Raw genomic sequence first — 8,333 nt, forward strand, 5'->3', positions numbered from 1 at the left:
TTTATTGTCTTACTTAGAAGTTTGACACTGGTCCCACTGGACTAAAATCAAGGTGTAAGGCTATGATTCTTTCTGGAAGTTCTAGGGGAGGATCCGTTTCCTTGCCTTTTCTATCTTTTAAAGGCCACGTACATTCCTTGGTTCATGGCTATCTTCAAAAGCCAGCAATGGCTTTCCATCTTCAAAGCCAGCAATGATGGGTCAAGTGCTTTTCATGTCACATCACTTTGGTCTCTTCTTCTGCCTTCCTCTTTCACTTTTGAGGACACTTATGATTACATTGGGCTCCCCCGCCCCAGATAATCCTGGATATCTGTCCTAGGATCAGCTGATTAGCAAACTTAATTCCACTGGCAACCTTAATCCCCCTTTGCCATGAAACCTAATGTATTCATGGGTTCTGGGTTTGGGAAGTGGACATTTTTGGTGAGGGGGGTAGGTGGGGAGGCGGGTAATTATTCTGCCTACCCCAGAGATGTAGAAACAAGGGAAGATTTGGGGGATAGAGACTGCTAGTTGTCCCTCTATTCATTCTCTTTCTTTTTCTTAGTAATAAAATCTGTTATACAGGTACTTAGCCACCAAAACAAATTTAAAAAAAAAAAAAAAAAGTTAGCAAGCCTCACTTTCAAAAAAAAAAAAAAGCAAGCCTCACTTTCAGCTAAAAATAGCCATGTGACTTAAGTTTGGAACTGTGACCTGAAGGAGAAGGGGCAAGCCCTCCTTTTTTCCTTCTACCTTTTCCTTCTCTATGCTGGCTGGTCAGCTAAAAATAGCCATGTGACTTAAGTTTGGAACTGTGACCTGAAGGAGAAGGGGCAAGCCGTCCTTTTTTCCTTCTACCTTTTCCTTCTCTATGCTGGCTGGAATGCAGACTTGGGGTGTATCACTGTACTAAGCAGACATGACTCACAGCTACAGCTGGTGGAGAATCAAGCTAGCAAAAACCTGGGCCCCTGATGACATAGAGCATAGTGACCACAGCAGCTAGAACTTTTATGTGAACAAGAAGAAAACTCCTATCTTGTTTAAGTCACTGTCATTTTGAATTTCTGTTGAAACAATCTAACAAATCCTAGCTAACACTTTTTTTTTAAATGAGAGTTATTATAATGTAACCACTCTTCAAGAAGCAGATGTACCCCCACCCAAAATTTGGTTCAGATGCGGAGACTGATGATACCACACACACCCCAAAAGGATGTGAAAAGTTTTAATACTTGCATAATTGAGGTCTCTGGGCCCTCAATTGATGCAGGTCAGGCAGAGGCCCCAGGCAGACCTGAAATATCTTGAGAGAGCAAGGAAAGGGGACTGGCTCAGGCTTTTTATTGTGTTTAGAGGGTGGGACCAGGCCGAGGGTTCCCATGTGCAAGCTAGGGCTTAAATCTCCTGGTTTGGATCTCCTGCCAAAACCTAAAAAAAAAACAATTGGGTTTTCTTATCAGCATACCCAGATGTGGAATAGAGGGGAAGACGGAGGGGTGAGGCTTAAAAGCTATCAGCAGTCAAACATCAAAAAAAATAGAATCAGACCCTTTATTACACATAACGTAATTGTGTGCAGTTAAGAGTGATTCAAGAAAGAAAACCATTATCTATAGGAGCAGCAAAGTCATTGTAAAGGTAATGGGGATTAGGCTCCAGAGCAAGGAGAGAAGTTAGCCTTATATAGGAACATATGGAGGGAAGAAAGATACATATGGAGGGTACAGAAGCAGGTAGATTTGGAGATTGGTAGTAGAAATATAAGGACGTTCTCTCTGGTACATTTTATTCTGTGTCAAATAGAAGTGAAGCAATTAACTGAGGGAAGGGGAGTTGAGGATCTGAGAGAAAGAAGATATGAAATAGTCATCTTACAGAGCTGGAAAATGAATTGTAATAGTGAAACTTGAGGTTTTTGAATTGTGTTTTACACCTACTTTTGTCAGTTCATCGAGAATAGTGGTTGGATTTGACTAGGGTCAAGTTTTTACAAGTGTCTCAGCACAGGTTTCCCAGAAAGTAGCCTGAGACACAGGACTCATACGCCGTTACTGGAGGGACAAGGAATACAAAGCAGGAAGGAGAGAAAGCCAACAGGAAGATAAGATAATTGAGGCCAAGATACTGAGTTGCTGAGGTATTGAATGGACTGTCTTTGTGGATGTTGAAATCACCAGAAATGATAATAAGCACAGCAGTGGAGAGAAAATAAGGCAGATGCTAAAAAATGTCATTGAATTCTGGGGAGTTTCTAGGATGAAGGTTGATGAATCTAACCAGCAGGGTAAGAAAGTAGGATATTCTCATGGCATATATTTCAAAGGGTAAGGAGATTTTTAGGAAGAAGAGAGAAAGAATGGTCTGGAATGGCATTTCTCAAACTTTAGTGTACTTTCTATCACCAAAGGATCTTGGTAAATACATTTTCTAATTCAATAGATCTGGAGTGGGACCTAGGTAGCACCAATGCCGCCAGTCTACAGACCCTACTTTGAAAAACAAGGTTCCAGAACATAAACTTGGCTGCACATTGAGATCACGTGGGGAGCTTTAAAAAATTCTGATGCCTGGTTATACCTGGGTGCAGTTTGGGCATTTGGACTTTCAAAAGCTCCCCCAAAGAATTCTAATGGGCAGCAAAGGTTAAAAAACACTTATCTAGAAGAAGCAATGAGAAACAAGAACGTCATCTACCCTTTGTCCAAGTCCAGTAGTTCATGGAGAACATTTCACAGTCTAGCCAGCACTGGCGAGAAATGCCAGTGAAGCAGGCAGCCTGGGTACCCTCTCCCCCTGACAGTACTGGAGATACACTGAGAAACTCTTCTCCTTCAGACATTCTTTTTCTAGACTTCTCTTAGTCACATATCTATCAAAATAGCAGTACTACATAAACGTTTCATTAACTACTAGTTATAGTGAAATATATTGAAAGAAATTTATGAAATACTCTCATATCTCAGGAACAAATTTTGTTTTGCTTCTCGTTTGCAGTACATGAATGATCTTTTCATTTCTTCTTTCATTTATTAAATATTAAGTATATCTATGTGCCAAAAACTTTGTACCTGGAAGCATGGATCCCAACCTCAGCAAAGTTGGTGCTTTGAGTACATGATAAGCATAAAAGCGCCAACTCTGCTGAGGCTGGGATCCACATTTCCAGGTTAGAGTTGGCCAAAAGAGGAAGGCAGAAGTGGCCAGAAGCCATTATTCTTGAAAAGTTATCATGGTCAGTCACAGTGACGGACAGACACAGAGGCTCCCAGCAGCTCCCAGCTTGTCCTCAGTCTTCTCTACTCAATAGCACCTTCCTGACTGTGGGCCCTGCTGACCAACAGCGGCCCCACACCCACAAAAGCAGAGTTCTCCCACATTCAGCAGTTTCCAGAGATTTCTCCAGCATGTTCCCTCTTCACGGTTCTACTTCAGCAGCTAAGCATGCTTGGATTATCAGATTTCCCTGCAAGCTTCACTTTGCCTACCCACACCAGTGCTTCAAACAGCCTGGTTAGTGATTGCTTCTCTGATCCTAACTGGCATTCCTCAGTAGAGCAGGCAAGATTTTGATCCATGCTTCAGACACTCTGATCCTCCAATTCTCCCCTTCCAGATCTTCATTTTCCCAGTTCCTTCCATGTTTGGTAAGACGTAATTACCGTAATAAATCCCTTAGTCCCATAATTATTATAAAGGATTTGTTTTTCTGACTGATTCAGTCTGATAAAGGAGACATAAAAATAAGCAGACACTTAAAAATCAGTGCAACAATTGCTGACTTCACAAGCATATGAACATATAGAAGATAAATGACAGTCTGAATTCTGAAGAAAGCTTCAGAGTTAACCAAATGTATATTGTGTCAGAGGATGAAAAGGAGAAAAAAAAGAGAGACAGACAAGAGTGAGAGAGAAAGCTGGAGAGGGAAGCAGGTCTAAAGCACCCATAGGTTTCCTTCTGAAATGCCCTATGTGAGTTTCAGGCCCTTTCATTGTTAATTGCATCTGACTTCTCAAGTTCACCCACAGAACTTCTCTTTCAGCTCTGCAACACTATACAGATTTCTTCATACTCAGAATTTATCTAGAAAGAATTTTTAAACAAAGAGCTTGAAGTGCAGATGCAAATAAATTAGAATTTATAACTTCCTTTTCAGATTTGAATTTTTTATGAAATTGTAAAATTGGACATTTCCAGAATGGGAATTTTACCTTTTAGAGTACAACGGTACTGATGAAAAATAACACAAAGGTTGAGCTAAATGATCTGTAAAGTTCTTTCCAACCTAAAAATCATCACCTTGGAGAATTGTCAGGATTTGTTGACTAAATCTGACATGCCAGCTTGGTTTGTGGCTGCAGAGTTTCAGCAGGTATTTGCATGTTTGTTTGTTTCTTCCTTCTGATTTCTAGGAGAAGAGAGAAAATAGAACTAGCAGCTGCAGAGACAAGAAATAGTTCCTGCAGAATCCATCTATGAGGACTTTTCATATACTTCGCCAGGACTAGATGCATAGCATTTGCCAGAACCAGCTGTAGGAAAACATGTAAGCAACAGTTCCCCTGAATATTCATCCTAATTCAGAGTTGGAGAGCAGTGAAATTTAGCAGACCTCTGAGATTACCATGAAGGACACCATGCATGCCTGAACAAACACCAAGATGCATCCCAGCTCTGTCTGAATACTTGCCCAGGAGGAGAACCCAGCACTGATGCTTGTGAGTAGAGCAATAGGCATTTTTTCCCCAGGAATTCACAGCACTTCTTTGTAGTTTATAGATTCAGTGGTTAAAATATATGCTAAGTAGAAATTTCTGTTATTTAAACCTCTTACTCTAACTTTGTGATAAAATGTTTATAAAGAATGGCATTTTGTATTTTTTTAATTGCTCATTTCAGTGTAGTAAATACTCCTAAAGTTACCACATCCCACAAAATCGGCCTTGGTGGTAACAATAGGGCAGAGGTTACCTTTCGGTATGGAGAAGGGAAGCCTTCCTATGGCTGTAAAATTACACTTGCTCTTCTAAATTTAGTACTTAGCACTGTGGAATACAGAAAAAAACATACAAAATCTCTCACTGAAAAGTAATGAATCAAAATTAGAAATTAAAAATTTTAAGAAAATACATTGTGTAGCCTTTTGTTAATAACACTGCCAAATTCTAGTTGCTTTCTATAATTAGTTTTGCAACACTTGCTGTAGCGAGAAATGAATTTACACGGATACCTACCATTGGCCAAATACTGTGCGTATATTTTTATTTAACCCAACCAGACAACTGAAACATGGATATTTTCATCTCCATTTTACAGATGAGAAATTGGATGCTTAATGAAGTCAAACCTACCCAAGGTCACATAGCTAGTCAGCGACAGAATTAAGATTCAAACCCAGGTCGGTCTAACTCCAAAACCCATGTTATTTCTGCTACCCCATGTTGGTAAAAATGGTAACTACTAGACAAAATGAAAGAAGAAAAAGAAATGGAAAAAGTGAAAAAACTGACCTAGTGAAAAAGGAAATATTTTGTGCTTTCCTATATTTTGGGTCATCAGAGTAGGATATAGGAAGACAACAGGAAATGTAGAGCTTAGGTTTTAAATAGAAAGTTGCATACCCCTACTAGTAAATATTTTAGAAATTTTTTTATGCCATCAAGAAAAAATTTTGTGAATTGAAATGTAAAACTTATAACATTCCACTGGCAGTAAGCAGGCCAAAGGGGTATGTGCCATGCTGTTTGTGAAGCATTCCAAGCACCTCACATGAAAACTCACTTTTATTAAAAAAACAAAAAGACAAGGATTTGTATTTATACACTAGTATATATGTGAACAGCAGCATCCTGCACACCAAATCAACTTCACGTTTAATAATCCCTAACTTTCAAAGTCTGGCTGGTTAGCTCAGTTGGTTAGAGCATGATGTTATAACACCAAGGTCAAGGGTTTGGATCCCCATACCAGCCAGCCACAAAAAATAATAATAATTCCCAACTTTAATACTCTTTGCTTGTGCACCAAAGAATGCCTCTACAAACAAAGGATAGTTGAAAATAGTTAAAATCCAAAGTCAGGATAGGCCACAAAAAGCCTAACAAGTAAGCTGGTAAAACACCATAAGATTTGCATTTTTCTAGTACTTGTACATTATGACATTGTGCTTTTATGATACTATGTTATGACCAGAATTCTTGTGCAATACTGGCCATAACTCTTTCAGAAAGGCATGTCAGGATGTTAGTAGATCTAGTTTGGGTTTATTAAAAGTGACAAAAGTGGAAAGACGAAGAGTAGAGATTCTTTGTGAATTAATTTGGAAGAGAATAGCATTTTGCATGCTACAAAAGTAAAAACTAAGTGAGAATGCAATTTAAAATATATATAGCATTTTTTAATAACATAAAAAAATGGCCTTATACACTGAATCTTCAAGTTCCCAGAAAAAAGAGTCCCCTTTCAAATTCGAAGAGGCAAATTTAGAGGAAATAAAAGAAAGCATCACTTTCCTCAGGGAATAAACTTATGAAAGTTATTACAAGAGATCGTAATCTCTTGGGAAGAATATATCAAATAATTGAAAGAAAAATGTAGGCACATTTGTGAGAGACAGAGCTTCTAATAACTGGTAAGAGAAATCTAGACTGCCTTCATTTCTAAAATTGGCATCAGGAAGGATTACCGTGACCTTATTTTAAATCCATGTTGGCAATAAAATGCACCAGAATGGCAGGCCTGTGTTCCTATAAATGTTGAAGTTTTTAGTGAAAACTGTACTGTACAATACATATATAAATAAATGTACACACACCTACATGTATGTGTTGGGGCTCAGAGCCTGTTACCCCAAACTATGGTGCTTTGACATACTGAAATAAAGAAGCAGCCTCAAGGTTTCTCTGGCTTTCTCCCACCCACCACCCACCATATTCCCCACCCCTCCCACCCTACTCCCTCCTGTCTCTCAATCTTCTGTCACTCTACAAAGCACAGGATAAAGCTGTTCCCTTATCTGTCTGAAGCCTGGACCTGCCAGAGAAGAAAACAATTAGTATCTCTAGTTCTTTCCCTGAGTTTTCATTAACTTAACTCATATCACAGGAAGAAAGACTGAAGTCTGTCAACACACTGGACAGACTGTCGTCACAGACCACTGTCTTCTCAAAGAGAATTGTTTACCAGTCATTGCCTGCTCTGTGGGCCCATCACACTTTGTCCCAGGCCATTGTATGTCCTCCAAGCCAACTGGGTCCCCCTAAAAATCATTTACTCCTATACCCCCCATCTCCCCTTTCCCTATGAAGAGGGGTATATATGCATCTGCGTCCCATTGGGTTAATTGGATAATCATGCTGCAGTTCCTCCCCTGCTATGTACATTAAATAACATTTGTTGTGCCTCTTTTTCCTATTAATCTGTGTTTCTCAGTTCATTTTTCGCAAACCTTTAGGGAATAAAGGGAAAGTCTCACCATAGCCCCTATTTTGATAGATTATTACATGTTCCAAATTTTGTCAATTTCATATAATTTTATCCTTTTTAATAAAAAGAATTCATTAAATGTGTAACTAAATATGATTTAGTTTTCGTATCTCTGTAAATTTTTTACATAAAAATTCCAAAAATGTTTATTTGTACCTTCTTTGACATTGAGAAAACTGGCTCTCATTAGCTGCAATACATGCACTAATTTCTTTATCTCTAATTGGCATGAAAAGTAGTTTCAGAATTGCTAAGCCACATACCTATGTGTTGTATTTCATCCTTTTCATCTCTAGTCTTAGTGATTCAGTCGATACACTGTTTTCCAAAGTTAAAAGGTCAGCTCCTTTCTTCCCGACCTCCTTCAGTGTATTTTTTGTCACTAAGTCTAATACAGGTAGATTTCCTTTGTCACAATCTGCATTTCACATACTATTCCTCCAACATCCTGGTTGATATTTTTTTATTTGCATACAGTAAAATTACCTCTTTGTGAAAACAATTCTTTGGTGTTGACAAATGCATAGAGCTGTGTATCCATCACTACTGTACCATACAGAACAGCTCTATTGTGCCAAAAATTTCTATACACAGTCCTGAACAACTGATCTGGTTTTTGTTTTCTGTAGTTTTGCTGTAGTTTTGCCTTTCCCAGAAAGGGGGACTGCTAGAATAAAACCTATGGTTCTGAAATGAAGTTGGTGGTATCAGCATGAATTCATGCTTTTTTTTAAATATAGATACAGATAGATGGATACAGAAATATAGTCATGTGTGTATACATGGGTTCATACGTATATACATATTTCTTTGCTCTGTGTACTGAGAAGATCTGGCACCCAGATCTTGGTTTCTATATA

The sequence above is a fragment of the Galeopterus variegatus genome, unplaced genomic scaffold (genome assembly GCF_000696425.1).
Source record: "Galeopterus variegatus unplaced genomic scaffold, G_variegatus-3.0.2 Scaffold362, whole genome shotgun sequence".
NCBI lineage: Eukaryota > Metazoa > Chordata > Mammalia > Dermoptera > Cynocephalidae > Galeopterus > Galeopterus variegatus.